This window comes from Drosophila melanogaster, chromosome 2L (assembly GCF_000001215.4).
Source record: "Drosophila melanogaster chromosome 2L".
Lineage (NCBI taxonomy): Eukaryota > Metazoa > Arthropoda > Insecta > Diptera > Drosophilidae > Drosophila > Drosophila melanogaster.
In genome coordinates, this window is record NT_033779.5 from 8,845,298 (window position 1) to 8,861,689 (window position 16,392).

Below are 16,392 nucleotides of genomic sequence, written 5' to 3' on the forward strand. Positions count from 1 at the left end.
GGACATCAAAAAAATATGTTGATTCTTTCCCTTTATCATTGCATTTTAAAAGGATACTTATTTTATCTTGTCGAATCTTCTTACCGCCCACCTTGTCATATTTGTGCGTGCCCACCAATAAAAAGTCGAGGAGCGGTCGCATTTGCGTATCGCCGCCCAAATCCGTTTAATTGGCGGTGCACCTTGGCAACGGGCAATACGGTTCCCATAAGTTAGCTAAAAAGCACTGAGAGGGCTCTATGCTTAAGGGGGTGAATGCCTGTGGGTAGGTGCTAACCATGACAACAACCGATTGATTGGCTTCGCAACATTTGCGCAATTTATATCAAGCGACCAGAAATGTGGCACGCAAGCCGCTTGTCAGACAAACTGAATCTGAATGTGAATATGAATGTGGCGTGTGCGCCTAATTAGCCAACCGCCGCAAGAATATTATCCTTTTGTCGGCTTGGCTACTCAACGAAAATCGGCGATGCCAATTAACGCGATTTGTGCATATTTGAAGAGTCCAAATCCAACATAAGCCACCTGTCGACTCTAATTGGTTAGCCCGCAACATTATCAGACCCGTAATGCTATACCCAAAGGGCTGGGATGGGAGCACGTTACTTACTCATATGTTTGTTTCTCACCCACTAACTGGATACTGGAAATTTTTGCTTAATACTCCTGTTACTTTAAGGTACACATAAAAACAAGATGTAATTATTTAGCTAGCGCAGTCAATAAAATACCTCTTTAGAGTCCAGAATTGTTGGCAATAAAGTTCTGCGTTCCTCTTTCCTCGTATTTGTTCAACTGCTAGTCAGCACATATTTACATAGAGTGTCGTGTTTATTTGTCCGTGGTAGCCACCTTTGCGACCTTTGCCACGCATTTCACCGAACACTTGACACCTTTTTTTTTTGGCACGGCAACCAAATATTTTTGAGTTTTATGATCTATTTGCATTCGACAAGCCCTCTGACCTTAAGCAAATAGTAATGGGCACTTGAAGAGTGTGAACGGAAGGTGAAGGACGAATTGAATGGTCCTAAACGAGAATGACAAGTGTTTCGGTTTTTAGTGAGAACGATGAGAAATGCTGTTCAAAAATAATATATGAAGAATATATGGATAGGTATGCTGTTGATACTTGTAAGTGGTATTTATGGATATGTTGTAGTAGTTATTCTAATTTTTAATTATAAGTTTTTAGTTAAAGTTCCACCTTCATATTATATTTGTGTGTTTGATTTGATTTAATGACACTAATAAATTACATTGATTGAATCGATATGCAAGATCCTGGGGTAATTGGTTATTTCTGCAGTAACCATTTGGCTACCAATTCGATTAGTCATTTACGACCGAGCTCCAAGTCCGTCTCCCCGGCCAGGGAAGACCCAGTAGACCCAGTACCCAATATACAAAAGCAAATAAAAGCGGGCCCGCATCTGGTTCCCTGGATTCCTGTTCTCTGTCATTGAGGAGACGCACACGCATACAGTTGCTAATGATGCTGCTGCCAGTTTGTCTGGGCCGAGATATGGATATGGAACCGAAAAGAGTAAATAACCTGGCCAGAGGAAGACGTGCTACCTACAGGGCCCAAACAGAACCAAACCGAACCCGAACTACCTACCTGCTGAAGTCTGGAAATATTTATCGATCGGCTCATCGGCGAGTTATGAAAAATTTACTTTCGTTACAACGACGGACATTAAGCGGGGACGTCATGAAGTCTGTGCCGACCAGACACCAGACACCAGACTTCGGAGCTCGGAGAACCCTCCGCACAGCATGAGACAGGCTGTCTTGGAGGTGCCAAGTGGTCGGGGGCAGATGCATACGTTACTTTTATAATTTTTATGGCCCGGTCAGGTATTTTTCCAGCTCCTCTCCTTTCCACCGGCGGCTCTGAATGAGCATTGAGCCGTCGTAAACTCCTGATGAACCTCATAAATAATATGTGTTTCGATTTTTATTCCAGTTTCCAGTTTCTTCACACATTTTACGCACTCTTGATCGCCACGATCCATAAAACCCATGTCAAAAAGTTAGCCCACATCCCTAGAGCCAAAAGTCAAGAATGAAATCATTGGATTTGGATTCATTTTGTCCACGGTCCAGCCTACTTAACATTTCCCAACAACTTACCCCCAGAAATATGTGGAACAATGGGAGAAATGTCCACTGGCCCTTGATGCAATAAAATTTACTTGTAGGTTCTCGTAGGATCCCCGTTGCGTTTAGAACCAAGCAGCTGCATTCACCACCAAATTTATTTTCGGCCATGTTTGGCTCTTCAGGGATTTACTTCTATGTAAATAATAATATTGTCAAATGGGCTCATGGAGGCTGTTCAAATATTCGGATTCGTGTTTGGGTTTCTTCTACCAATTTGCCGGTGACGATCATTATTTGAAATATTCATTACTAACGATTTTGTATCCCTTTTTATGGGTAGCTTAGCTTAGATTTGAGAGGAAACAAACTTTCTAGTTTTGTTTTTATTTTAACATCTCATTTTTATATATGTACGAGCATATATAAGGCTAAAACTAGTACCGTTATAAGACCTACAACAAAGGCCTATACTAATATCGAGTTCAAGGCAATCTCTAAGTCATCGCACCTCATAAAAGTCGATCGTAAAATCGTTGGCGACATAAAAGCTCAACTTAACTTGGACCAACTCAACAGATTGTCATAAAAAGCTATATCTTATTGAAAAATTGGAAATCGCAGACTAGAAGAGAGATGGAGGACCACCAGCACGAATCTCCTTGGTCTGGTACGATTCTAAGTAGTCGAAAGCCATTTGGAAAACAAATTACAAAATTACGCTAAATGACAGGTTCCTTCGCTTCTCAAATCTAGCGGCCTTAACGATCAATAATGTCACATAAGTCACCGATTACTGGGGGGCAGAGGCTCTCATTGGTTTTATGTTTTTAAGATCGATCCAACAGATCGAAGGTCGTAAAAAGTTTTCAGCTCATAGATCCATCTATCGCAGGTGCGAAATGGGCTTCGAGACCAGCTCTGTTGTGACTTTTTGATATGGCTTTACGACTTTTTCGAGACAGTCGCCTCAAACAAAAATCACCTCTCATGTCTACTAAATGTTTCTGTTTTACGATCACACGATCGATCCCGCGGATCGAACAAATCGCTCGGCACCGACCCTCGTCCCGCTGGTGACCCCGTACCGAAATTCGGAAATTATGCAAATCTATGAGGTTCACCTATAATTCTCTTGGTCTGGAATTCAGTGTGCTCGTAAAAAATCAATAAAAAATATCGTTCAACATATATTTTTCGCTTTAGTTGAGGATGTTCAGTTCGGTTTCACAATATTCAAATTCAAATTAAATGGACCCAAATCATCATTGATAACCTGGTAGCCATTGCCTCATCAAAATTTGCCTATCGGTGGCCCCTATATTTAGAAAGAATAAAAAAAGCCACAAAATCTTATATGCTACAAAAGGCGCATACCGAAGACAATAAGTTCGACTTGAAAGCTTGCCACACACAAAGACTATAGACTACCTACATCTTTAAGTAGCTAAAAGTATCTTTTCTATGCTGATTTTATGGCATTCTATTATGATCTATTAGTGACCATTAATTGATAAGCCAAATGAAGAGGGCGTTCTACTGTACAGCATGGGAATGCTTTCAACTCGATTTTGAGTTTTATTTCTACCTCGAACATGATCTATTAGTCAGCATTAGGTGATATGCAGTGAAATGGGAATCGTGTGCGGTACAACATATCGTTAAAAGCATTTCAGTTTTATAGATCTATCTGTATTAGCCTACACGTTCGTTAGTTTTACTACTACGAAAACTAAACTAAGTAGATTTTATTTGCAACCTGATCCGTGACAAATTTCCAGACGCCTGATAGTCTGGCAATTCCGCTGAGGTGACCATTTGGCCAGGGCGTCCTCCACGGGTTCCACATCCCGGTTCCACTCTCAGCGTGTCCTCGCACCAAGGCCAACTCCCAGCGCGATCTAGACGGGAATAGGTCCGAAAACTTCGCCAGACACCTAGACGCCCCGTTTAAAGTGCCTGGAAAGCGGCTGGACTTCAAATTCGCTGCACAGCATGCGGCTAGTGAATGCCGAGGATGTTGCAGTTGCACTGTAAGTTGCAGGTGTTTCGGCGTGGAATCTCCCATGCGGTTGAGCAGCGTCATGTTGTCTGGGCTGCATTCTCGGGTATTTGTGAAAGTCATGGTCATGGAAGGGCCCTAATGATGCTTGAGACGAATTGTCATTGGTTTTGCCCGGTGTTTGGCCATCTGAAGGGTTGCGTTTGTCTACTTGTGAATTTCAAGGCTGCCATCAGCTGTCACTGAGCATGAGTGGTGATTATGCGTATTATTCCAATTTTAGATCCTCTCAAATGCTCCAAAATACCAACTGAGTCGCTTGAGTTCTGGCCCAAAACAAAAAAAAGAGGACCATAACTCAGATTTAGCTGTAATCGATTTATTAGGAATGCTGCGTTTAACTTTCGCAGGACTCACACCCAACTGGGCAACATCAGATGTCGATGCAAGGATGTGCCACAACCAATGCCACGCCCAGACAACCGCCGCCCACAATGATGAAGAAGAGCAGAAGCGATATAAAAATTGTTGTACATATGACAGGGTATTGCTGTGCATTAGTGTGTGTGTGTGTGTGTGAGTGTGTGCTGAAGCATTGAAAAAAGTAAAGAACTTCGACAGACGGAAACAGGAAACCGGAAGTCCATCTTGCTCACAGTGTCGACGACAGCAACGTGGCGGGGAGAAGTGGTGGTGCGGCGTGGTTGGATGCTGGAGGGTGGTGCAGGGTGGCAGGTCCAAGATATTTTTATGCGTTGAAATTTTTCAGCTGGACCAAATCGCATACATCATAAATATATATATAGATACATATAAAATATCCGCGTGTGTGGGCGCCGGCAACTTCAATAATCATTATCAGCAGAACGACAACGTTGTCGCTGCCCCATCGCCTCACACTTTGCGGCATCATGTTGCGGAAACAGATAACGCACGGACACGACTACGGACATCTGGTGGATGGAGCGGGTGGGTATGGAGAAGGAGACGACGGTCGACGCAGCACACAACATTTAATGCGGATAGTTCGGGGCCCTGCCAGATTCTGGTCCTGCCAAGACGACAACTCGAGCTTCAAATTGAAATCAATGATGCGCAAGCTTATGCCGCAGAACCAAGTGGTAAAAAAATAAACTACAAAATATGAGAGCTGGCTGCTCTAATGTAGCATCAACATATGGGGGATTCCCCCGTCCAGCGGGCCGGGCAACAAATGATGCGAAAAACTGTAGCCGCTTGCCACCCGCCAGGCACTGACGCCGGTGTCCGGACTTCGGATCCTGGAGCCTGGAGCTCGGAGTTTTGCAGTCCAGCCGGAACCATAAAAAAGTGTTAATGTATTTGCAATCTCCAGGAAAGGTACGGCGGACAAAAAAATAAATTTCGCAGAAGAAAGTATGATAGGGTCGGAATTTCCGATGCCAGAGTCCAGAGTCTGGCCAAAAAGAAGCTTACGCTTACAAGTTTTGCAGCCGAGATAATCTCACTTTAAGAGCGCAGCCAAAGAGGGAATCAAATTTACTCAGTTTTTACGCCAAATGCTCTCATATTAAATCAAGCTGTCGGACAGGTATATAAAAACGCCACCATGGAGTCTGTGAATAAAGATATTCGATTCGGTCACAAGTCTACATCGAATTAAACAAATCAAACTACGGGCTACTTGGTAAAATGGTTCAACCTCTACCCACGCAAAAAAACAAAACTCAGAGCTCTGAAAAAGGTGGACAAATTAGTCGATGAACTCCAATTAACATAATACATGGCCTCAAGTCAAGAGATCTAGCAACTTGCTTTGCAAATCAAATCCAACACAATCCAATCAAAATTTATGCAAAATCAACACTTTACGCTAATGATTTGCGACCAGTAAAAAATCATCGACAGTTCCCGGACTTATCTGCATTGGCAGCATCGAGTCTATGTATCTGTATCTGTATCTAATACGACTTTCGGACCATTAACATATTCCGAACCTAATGCGTATTTTTCGAGTGGAGACAACAGCTGGAGCGGTTTATGAATGATCTGGATCCACAAGATAGTCAGAACTTTGTGTAACATTTTTCTTTTAATGTCCACTTATAAATAGTTAAATATTCAAATTTAACTGTTTGTTAATGATTGCCAAATTATGCTCAAGACAGCGCAAACATTTGTGTGAAATCCTAATCCGAAGACAGGTTATCAACTCTTTTTTGTTCTTGCATTTCCAGTTGAATGTCCCATAAATTCTGCTTAAAGAAGTTGTTAGCTGACAGGCCGAAACTGTGAATGGAACTCGCCTTGCTTTCAAATTGTCAAAGTTAAGAGTTCGACTAGAAATCGGTTGAGAAGTATATTTAAGACCATATAATAAGCTTATCACATAGTGGCGTAGATAGTTTTTTGCCGCACATAAAGAGGGTATTAACCAATTTGTTTAACTTAGAAGAACTGAATATTCGGGCCAATCAAAATAAATGGCTACAATAATCAATCAATTTAAATTTAGGGTGATTATTTTTAAAATGTAATAGTATAAGTATTAAATGATATCTAGTTGTTCTTAATGTGGCCAATTTTAAATATTATACTTACAGGCACAAGAACGTCCCATTTGTATAAAATGTGCGTGCTATGAGAATAGCCGTGCATGTGCAACCATAATCCAACATTACATGGCTCGGACACCCTTGAAGGTCCTTCAAGAAGTGCTCGTCAGCCGACATGTCCTGAGTCCTTGTCTCTGGCTCTTGGCAGGCTTTTATCAGGCTGTTTTTGCGGTAGAGCAGTCCTGGGTGTGCGGTGTTTGGTATTTGGTGTTTGGTTACACCACCGCAGTCCAAGTTGGAAGACTTGGCAGAGATGAGAGACCCTTGGGCTCGGATTCCCGGGTTCGTCGACTGATGTTGTAAGTAACATATTGTGCGAGCATACATACTTATTTATCGATGGACGCGTGTCTGTTTATTAATTGAAGTATTTGTTCAGTGTGTTGTCGTCATCGGCGTCGCCGCCTGTCGTCTGTTTGTTTTTCCATGGTTGTTGTTTGTGCGGCGCGTCAACACTTGAAATTTGAAACATTCCCACTGCCGCACTTCTTCTTTTCGGGTTCGATCGACTTGCTACTTGTTTACATTAACCAATTAGCGTGTGGCGGGGGTTGGAATATCAGGTTGGGGGTTAAGACCTTTGACATCGCATTGACATGTTGCGACTCATATTTGTTTTGACAGTTTTCCATAGTGCGGGGGTGTACGTGTGTGCCACTGCACAACTGACACACAAGCCACTAGAAAACTGTCACTTTAACCTACGCACTTTCGGAAAACTGTCCTTTCGTCCTATTTGTGTCAGGTGCCCTGCTTCGATTTCAATCTGAATGTATTATTGGAAATACCTACGAAAGCTAAAATTATTAACGTCATTACATGACAGATGTATATATGCAAAACTTTCTTTTTTCACAATATTACTTAGTTTTGTTTAGAAAGCGTAATTCCATAAGTTTGTTCAAAGAGTGGCTCGGTAATTTTCCTTAGCGCTTTGCAGAATGCGAACCGACTAAATGGTTGGGAATTTTCCTTTCTCCATCCTCCTCCAACTATCTATCTCCCCAACCCAAAACGATGGAATCCCGGTGCCTTGCGGATTGGTTTTTGTGTTATCAAAACAAATTGCACTGCCAGCAGCAGGCGCAGAATCGCCGAAGATTGGGGCAGGAAATTTTATTTGGCAACCCCGCCACTTAACCCGGGCCCCAAAACCCTCCAGAAAAGCAGAACACTCACCTTTTCGCCCGTCGGGGCCACATCCCACATAATGATGATGCGCAAGTGTCGCGTGCACCTTTTTTCCACCCGGATTCTGTGATGGGGTTGCGGATTGGGGATGGAGAGCACAGAATACAGGACTCAGGATGCGATGTATTAGCCGGGGTGGGTGGGGCTGCGGTTGGGCTGGGATGCCTGCAAGGAGATTGGCCATAAAAATTCCGTAAAGATAGCGATTTATGTGGAAAAGGGTTGGCAAGTCGATGCGTAAATTGATGTGGCTTCTGCTGTAATGGCACTTCTCATCTCGGCATCTCTGCAACGCGGCATCATCAGCATTTGTTGCTGACATTTTCGCTACTTAGTGGGGATGCGAGATTTCGGAAAGTATATATATTCTTTTTCTTGTCAATCGTGGGGTCTTTTGTGTGGGGCGCAGTGTGGAAATGATTTGCAGGTGGTTATTAATCAAATTAATGTGCTTATTGATAACGGGCTGAATGGCACGCCGTAATGTTGTCGCCTCGCCATTGTTGATGTTTGCCGCTTTAAGTGGCCGACCAGACGAGTGCCTTCAGACAGACACACATTTTACAAGCTTTTAAAAACAGATTATCTTATCCCATCTGAATGGAACAGGAACAACACGGGGCCGCACTTAATAGAAACCCAATTCCGAAGTTACCAAATTTACATTCAAATCAAAACGAAAGCGCCGCCTAGGCGGTGGGGAAAGTGTAGAAGAACCATTCCGAATCCGAAAACATTGGTAATCATTCCGGTCGACTCTGAAATTGAGACATCAAATTGGTTAGGGATCTGAGGAAAAAGCCACTTAAATCACCTCAGAGACAAGCGGCGAGATAACGAGAGTAAAAAAGAAACCACAGGCCTGAATAACCCGAAAACAAATCAAGTGCCTCGGTCGGAAAACCTATTTCCCGAATAGGAAGGCAGGCAGGCAGATTTATTTAGAGAGACTAATTATGTGATGTCTGTTTCGGTATTAGATTCGATTCGATGAGGCCTCTGGCCAAAAGGGGCTGAAACAAATGACGACAACGGCCAATGTCCACAACAAACACACCGATGACAGCCAAAGTGCATCTTAATTTCTTGACGATGGGCCATGGTCTAGTGGTCAGGAAGTGACTCCAACTCCGGCTCTACGGATCGCACTGGGCACGCGATACTCGTTCCGAACTAAAAAATGCAGCAACTGACAGTCCGCTTGGCAGACAGGTTGACAACTTAGTCAAGCGAGTGAAAAGTGGAAGTTACGTGGGGCGGAATCGAGCTGGAAAGATGGGAAATATGGAATTGAGCTCGTTTCTTGACAGTTTTCATTTGTATGGGCAAATAAAACCACATTTATTAGGCTGAGACATGTTGATTACCTACCCCGCCACATTGCATCTCAGAAGATATGCGTTTAAAAGCAAATAAAGAGTTAAGACGTGGTATATTAAACCAATTCATTTGCTTAAATGTATTATTTTTGGAATCTGAAATCTATTTATCAAAGCAATATCGTTTTAAAAATTATTCAATAAATGATTAATGATTAAATAAAAAAGTTCTTAAGTCTATAGACATATATTATAATAACCAAATTATAATTTTAGTTTTGAATGGGTTAATTTTTCATGCGTGCAGATATAAGCACTGCCTAATGCTTGTAAAATTAAATAAATGGTACTTATTTATAACAATTTTTTATTTTATTGGAACTTGTAGCCCAACTTATGCATTCCGTCGTTCCCTTCTGGATTGCATTCCACCACGTATCTGGAAGCAAGCCGACGGCCCTGTCCCAAATCGGAGGCCCCACCAAACCCCTTCATCCCAATAGGCCAAAATGCGGTTCAATAACTCAACAACGTAAACAACTTAATTAGCAACCAGGTAGCAGCAAAAAAAAAAGAAGAGAATTATAATAATGAAAGAAGCACATGCACACCAAGAGCGAGAATGTTGGGGGGTAATTAATTTCGAACGCATGCCAAAACCAATCCTGGTTGCTGTCCACCCGCTGATTATTATGTGAGTCCCACATCGACGGCTCCAGGCCCCCAGATCGGTTGTCTGGTAGCACTGCTCCGGGTTTCATATATATGTATAACTACATATATACTTTCAGTATTTTTTGTGAATTCGCCTACGCGAGAGGTTTTTTAGGGGCCCTCGAAGCGTTGGCGGTGCGTGCGTTTTTTGCCTAATTAATGGCGGCAATTTGTAAACGTCGCAAAATGCGCGAAAATGTATTTGCCAAATGTGAGGCGGCTGGGGCCAACTTGGTAATAAGAAACTGGTATGGAAGGGTACGGCTGCAGTTCGCTTTTTAAGGCGCTGATTGATCAGCAGCCCAAGCTGAAGCGGCACCACCTATCCGCCATCCCAGAGCACTGGAAAACAAGTTTTTAAGTTCTTCGATGATCCAGTGCTTGGGCTTTTATAAAAAGTGCAACACGGTAAATAAGTTATAGTATAAAATATATTGGTGCATCATAAAAGTTCCTCTTATTTAGTATAATCAATTCAAATTACATTCGTGGAAGAAGTAGGACCATCTTAGAACATATTTTTATATTTCAAGCATAATATTATCTGAATTCCTCTCGGTGCACTTCCAATAACGAGGATGATGAAGATGATGATGCGCTGCATGCTGATGAACGATCATCGGAGGATCGGCCTGCATCGACCGTTCGCCCATCGCCGATCGTTTGCCACGTAGCGTGATAATATTTTTTCGAAATTATTCGACTGGCATACATAAGCAGCACGCGAGCGCCATAATCCATAATCCATAATGTCACCAAGTGTCGATCGACGATCGGCGATCGTCCATCGCTGATCTCGCCTAATAATGTTGTCGCGTCAGTTCAATGGCTTGTGACACATCAGAAGACTGCGAAAAGGAGGCACAAATCGGGGAGAAATGTGGCGAATTGAAATGGAAACGGGTGATTTACGAGCCAATGGCCGACAATGCCGGTGAATAATATCGAAGGTGATTTTGGGGTACAGGGATCGCTTGATCTCGCCGGGAACTGCAGTCGGCGATTTATGGCCCCCCATACTTGTCATGGGTCTCTGTATGGCCAACAAGTAGCTACCGCTTGGGGTTCCGAGTTACTTACTGGGCGATACTGGGCTACCAATTTGGATTTCGAGGATACTACAGGGGCACCACCAGCTGGGCTACCGTTTAAAATTTGATAAGGGACCCACCGACGCCACATGTGGCGAATCTGCAGGCAAATCTGCGGGCGAATCTGCGCAACAAGATCGCAATTAATTCACGCGGATAAATCTTCAAGTGCTAACTACATGACAACAACAAAGTAGTTACACTTCTTTTCATATACCCCACACACAACAAAAAATCACGAACTTTCGGTCTCTTCTCTGATTGCATTCTGCGGCTGCAGGAACTGCAGAAACTGTAGATTCTCCTCGGGAAGATTTCACTCCGCGGTGTCTGTTCGTTTAATTTCAATTTGTTGCCGCTGCAAAATTTATGATGGTTATTAGCAAAAGACGTGCGGCCAGCACATTCCTCATCATGATGTTCGCCCTCTTTTCCTTGGGGCTTCCTGCCGTTTCGGTTGCAGGATCCCTTGGCTACCGAAACCGAAACTCCATTTTCTGCACGCCTGCGCAACTGGCAACATGCAACTTGCAACTCGCATTTGGCAACTTGGGCCAACGTGCGGTGGCAATGTTTACTCGCCTCAGACAAATTTCATTGTAACCCGAGTAACTTGGTAGTGCGGCTGCGTTGGCTTTTTGCTCCTTTTGGCCAAGTTATGTAGACGCCTTTGTTGCCCCGCGTCCGTTTGTCTAGGTAATTGCGTTTATAGTTTGTCATGTTGACTTGCTGGTGTGGTAGTTTCTAGTTTAGCTCTCGGTTGGGGAATGGGCTTCTGTTACAGTTTCATTTGAAATCGCTATGGAAGGATTGTAAGCTGGCGCTTGTTTTTGCTTATCAAGATCCCACTGATTGATAGACGCTCAAGCACTTACTGATTACATCTGCACTGGCAAAAAATATGGCAACTATTTTAAAAGAGAGACTCGTTAAAATTGTTTGCTTAGTGATTTGGTTACTTAGAAAGTTTGTAGCGATGCGACATAAAACATAATTTTCTAAAATGGGTTATAAGCCCCTTATCATTCCACTTATTACTGATGCCTGACACCGTCCGCGCTCAGCGATAATAAATTATTTAATTAGCACTCATTAACATTTTTGATCACCTATGCCCAGGTGCGTGGCAGCTCACCAAACTATTGGATAAGATCGCCAACACGTCGACTGGGATGGGAAAACTCGATGGATCATCACTCATAGAGGAGATTGCTGGGGGTGGGGGTGTGGGCATGGGGGTCCCCAACCTCGAGGGCGTGACAAATTTTCGGTCATCCCGTTACCGATTCCCCAGGGATTGCCCGGAAAATACAGATCTCGGTGTGTGGCTGGCGACGATCGACAAATGCGCTGTTTACCTGCAGCAACACGAACGATCTCTGGATGGGCCAGAGTAAAGTATCCCCATCCGAGAATCCATTAAGTTGTTAATCATATGCGCAGCGAGGCTCCACCGAGTTATACCCAGTACGCAGTGTCCTTTTCGGGTATCCTTTACGCCCAATGCCAGGCTGCCTTGGCTGGCTGCCACAATTAATATGCGTCCAGCGATCGTAATCAATTCTCGCTGTTCAGCGCGACGCATAGTCATCGTAGAACTGGTACCGCTGCCAGTCGGAACACGTGCGGGTCATTAGTCGCAGTCACGCATTTTGAGTCGAGCCGGTGTCCGAGATGGAGTATGGAGTATGGCCCAATCCCCACCACTGACCATTCAGATCCCATAGCCCATGGCCCATACCATGCCATAACACCTCCGCGCGTCCACTCGAACAATCCACCGACATGGGCGACGGCGACTCCACCTCTGCGGCATGTCCGTTTCGTTGATTTTAGTAGGAAATGATTTTGTACGCTTCGTTCAACTTGGATTTTGTTTTCGGCTTTTGGCGCTCAGCTGCGAAATTTTATGAGTAGATGGAACTGAATACGACCGGCATCTCTCGGTTCTGCCGGTCGGTTCTTTGTTTGGTTTACCTTAATGGGTTCTAATGAACCATGGCAGCCGGTCGCCTATCAATGACTACTGATTCAGAGCCAAGGGTGTCGACCATCAGATGGTAGAGGGAGGATCCGGAGGTGCAACCAAATTCGGCGGACCTACTCAAAAACATTTTTATAGTAGACAAATTTAAGCTGGCATTAAGTACAAAAACAAGGGATATAATTTAAGATATCAAACATCGAATGAAACGATATTATTGGATGGTTAAAGCTGTGGCAAATCTCATTTCTCAAGTAAGTAATATATTCTGCTTAGTTGTTGTGTTGCTATTTAAATCGACGGCTTACCCGTGCTTTTAATGCATTAACTCACAAACATTAAAGCACTTAATGAGTGTACTGCAATCAATTTCCCTAGTCACGTGTGAGGAAACCACGCAGCTAAAAGCAAACAATTTAGATCCCATAAAGTGCCCTGGTACACCCCCTAGAACCGACCCGTTCCCATCGATTGATATTCCTAGTGCTGCGAGGACGAGGCGAGGATGTGGTCTATGGGGCACCAGTAGTTTGGCTTCCTTGCGCGTTTTCATGATGGCAAAATGCCAGCAGTAAGCGGGCTTTTAACCTTTTTGGCCTGCAGGCAAAAGATTTCTTGTAGTTTCGATTAATGGATACTAATGCATTGCTAATACATTAGAGCCTCAAAAATTGCTGGCACGTGCGGGACAAATATCGACAAATTTGTTATGATAAATAAACAAACGGTGACACATATGGAAAAATATATATTTATTACTAATATCTGACAACAATTTATACGGCCATTAACAGTGGCAATACAACGTGTTTATTTCAACATTCTGCCAAGCCGTAAAAAGTATAAAAATATGTAGCCAAAGGGGAATGAAAAATATTAAATAAATAAATATTAATATCTTGAAAATCAATCAAAATTCAAGGCATGTCCGTACGGTCGGCGCGTTCCGGTTGGACGAGTGCAAAATTCGCCCATAGCCCATAAACTGTTCATAAATTCAAACACCCACGAAAAGTATTATTCACCCAAACAAAAGACATTCAACAATATGGCAATGTGACTATCGATCGCCTGGCCAGCAGATTTGTGTGGGCCTTCAGTGGGTCAGTTGGTGGGTCTCCAAGAAAAGTGATAGTAATCGATCAAAAACTTGAGTGTTACTATGGCAAATGAGAAGAACTGCTGCTTAAAGTGTCATTACCTGGCCAGCATATTTTATTTGAAATCGTAAATTGCATATCCCCCCGTTCTACATGTAAAATATGCTAATGTATTTCCTCCACTGTTGATATATATTCAACAATTGAAGAGGAAGTTCCACTGCGGCCACCCCAATGCTTCCAGAACGTAAATTTATGCCACTAATAAAAATGTTGGAAAATAAATTAGCGAATTCCGGAAATTGTAACAAATTAACATTAGCACAAATGTAATTAGTAACGCCGTGTTGACCGGTGCTTTTTATACTAAGTTCATATACCCGTTGCGGTGAAAATGAGTCAAAATTCGCCTACCAATTAGAGCAGCATAACTTTCAACATAACTTAAAGGTGTATTCTTTAAAAAAATAACTTTCAGTATGGAAAAATATGAGTTGCATATGAAATATTATTTTAAATGCATGACAGGTGGCAGCTCATCGAAAAACATTTCCATAACATGTAGAATTTTGATTACAATTTTATTTTTAAAAACCTTTTCACTTTCTGGCGGGTGGGTGTGTGTTTAAACAGCTTTCCATCATTGTTGACACAATATTTGTTTGTTTGCTTAACTTGTATAGGTTTTCGGTGACGAACTAGGAAGACCCCGAAACAGCAGCCGTCGAATCAGAAGGTGTTATACAATAACTCATTAATATAATGTAACGCTGGACAGGCAACCATTCATTGCCAGCTGCCTGGGTGCTGGCTTCTGGATTTCCCGATAAGATAGTGGGGTTACGGGTCCCGTGCCGGGAAAGTCATGCAGAACTTCCGTTTCGACGAAACGGTTGGCGGGTGAGTTCAGGAAGGGGCTGCTGGAACATAATTACCCGACTTTGCTAGGTGCAAGCTCCATTTGAGCTTCCGTTTTGGAGCAAATGCGGCAAATTTACCAATCCCCCACATATGTTCTCCCGCTCCAAAAATGCATTATTAATTGCTTTGCCTTTGATTTATCTAAGAAGCAGTCTCCAGCCGACCTCAGTGCCGGCACCCCTTAAAACCCCTGAATTCCCAGAACCCCCTGTACCCACCAACCCCCCAAAAACTTATGCAACCCTTGGAGCATTCGCCATAACGCTCCACTCACAATGTTTAATTGTGGAAATGAGAAATATGCGGAAGCGTTGACGATTCCGCTCCAGCGTCTGCTGCACTTGTCGCATCACTTGATGCGCCCAGCCCCATTTTCAGATTCAGTTCCAGTTCCAGTTTCAGCCCGTGTCCGTGTCCATGCACATGCCCCTGCCCCAGCTCCTCCTCCCCACTCCCCCAATTCTCCAGCCACCCCATCCTCTTCTCCACCCCTCGTTAGCTGGCATGTCAGCGGCATTTGAAAGCCTGTGTGTACGCTGGAAAAAATATTCTACTTTATATTAACAAGTATGAGGTCTACCCACTTGAATAAAATAAATAAAATTGTAAAGAAATTGTGGTTATTCCACAATTTGATTACTAGTGTACACCTAGGACATCTATAATCGAAAAAATCAAATATTCGCCCAGTGTAGCCAGCATCTGTGGTTGTCTGTTCCACTCCCACACAAGCGGTCTCGGCACTTGCCGCACTGCCCCGCCCTCCGTCCACCGTCCCCCGTCGCCCCACCAACTAAATGACACAAAAATATGGGCTTAACCGGAAACGGATGTATTATCTGCGCTAACTGCGCTGCCACACACAACAGTCAGTCAGAGACAGCCGGGGCTGGGCCCAAACTCGGGATCGGGTTTGAGCTCGAGCTCGGGTCGTGGAACTAATAGAATATTATAAATCGTGAACCGAGCACGTAGAATGAGACAACCTGTCTTCTCCACTGACCCACGGATGACGGTGGCCGCTTCCCAGCCCTGTTCCGCGCTGCCCTGCCCCGCCCTGCCTTTTCCTCCTCCAAATCTCCGGGCGGTTCTCGTTCGTTACGCTTCTGTAAGCTTTTTGGCTTGTGCTTTTTGCGGCTCCCGAACATTTTCGTGTTCGCATGCAAAATCCCAAATGAAGTTAGGGCCGGGAAAAGTCGACGGGGGAAATGCCGTTAGTTTGTCCGGGGCTGTCTGAGGTGGGGTTAGGATGGTGATGTGGATTGTAATGGCCTGGTCCACTGCATACGCTCGCATGTCGTTGTTGTCAAGCACTTGCCAACGCTTTCACTTTCCTCCCGACCTCTCGTCGTTGGCCCTTTCATCGTTGT

The 16,392-nt window shown here is 43.7% G+C and overlaps 1 long non-coding RNA gene across 1 annotated transcript; it reads right to left on the reverse strand.

The window, feature by feature from the left end:
- Positions 1–6,711: 6,711 nt before the first annotated feature.
- On the reverse strand, positions 6,712–7,367 carry lncRNA:CR45365 (long non-coding RNA:CR45365). Its single transcript, NR_124148.1, has one exon. It is a non-coding gene; the product is annotated as a long non-coding RNA:CR45365 (long non-coding RNA).
- Positions 7,368–16,392: the final 9,025 nt, after the last annotated feature.